Source organism: Herpailurus yagouaroundi, unplaced genomic scaffold (genome assembly GCF_014898765.1).
Source record: "Herpailurus yagouaroundi ecotype Mexico unplaced genomic scaffold, PumYag 220, whole genome shotgun sequence".
Classification (NCBI taxonomy): domain Eukaryota; kingdom Metazoa; phylum Chordata; class Mammalia; order Carnivora; family Felidae; genus Herpailurus; species Herpailurus yagouaroundi.
Window position 1 is genome coordinate 9,692,541 of NW_024412451.1, and position 876 is coordinate 9,693,416.

At 70.3% G+C, this 876-nt stretch overlaps 1 protein-coding gene across 6 annotated transcripts in view; it reads left to right on the top strand.

Annotated features, from left to right (window-relative positions):
- The first annotated feature begins 430 nt into the window (after positions 1-430).
- CNOT3 (CCR4-NOT transcription complex subunit 3) overlaps positions 431-876 on the top strand; it is a 14,738-nt gene continuing 14,292 nt past the window's right edge. For 5 of the 6 annotated variants that reach the window (XR_005785334.1, XM_040457873.1, XM_040457875.1 and 2 more), the window contains exon 1: positions 432-696. The gene's annotated coding sequence lies outside the window, so the exon portion shown is untranslated. Of the gene's footprint in view, positions 697-876 lie in introns of all 6 variants that reach the window. The other variant, XR_005785335.1, reaches the window with a different exon arrangement.

An 876-nucleotide genomic window follows, 5' to 3' on the forward strand; every position in this document is an offset into this window, starting at 1 on the left:
CCAACCAATGGCTGCGGGGCAGAATATCCCCTCAGAACCAATTAAAAATGGCTCTAAACTTGACGGACGACTTCCCGCCCCTGATCAGCCTAGCTCCTCCCCCCGACCAATTAGTTTAGGAGAGGGGGGCGGGTGTATCCAATCAGCACGCCAATGGTCTCTTGATTGACGCACGGGCCCTCGCGCTGGCGTGTTGTGCCCTGAGGCGGGGAGGAGGAGGAGCGGGGAAGAAAACCAGAGCCAATCCTAGCAGTCTGCGCGGGAGGCCAATCGAACGCCGCGCCTTGGAGCGATTGCCCATTCGGCAAGAGGGGGCCGGCTGCATCCCTGCCAAGAGCCAATAGAGCGCGTCCGAGGGGCAAGAGCGACGTGCCGCAGGAGCAATCATAGGCCTCCGTTCGGGGCTCGGGGGCGGGTCGGCGCCAGAGACGAGAAGAGAGGAGGGAGGCCTCCTCCGCCGCCGCCATCTTGGACCGGCCCGGTCAGCTTCCGCGGAGCCATCGGCAGACGCCGCGGCCTCCCTTGAGCCCCGACCCCGTCGTCAGAACAACCCCGGGCCCACTTCCCCCCACCCCACTTCCGCTTCGCGCCGCTATCGCGATAGCGCCCGGGCCCGGGGCGCGAGAAAAAGGCGGCGGGCGCTCGCCTCCCCCGCCTGTCGCGATACGCTCCTCAGCGGCGGCGCCAGCTCCTGTGGTGAGAGCGTCAGGCTCGACTGGGCCGGACCCCTTCCCCTCCTCCCCCGGCGCCACCACCGCCCTCCCCGCCGCCTCCCGCCCCGGCGCCACCGCCGCCTGTCGCGACATGGCCGACCCCCCACGGGCCCCCGGCCCCGGCGCGGGCTCCCGACCGGGGCGGCCCCGGTGACCGCCGGTG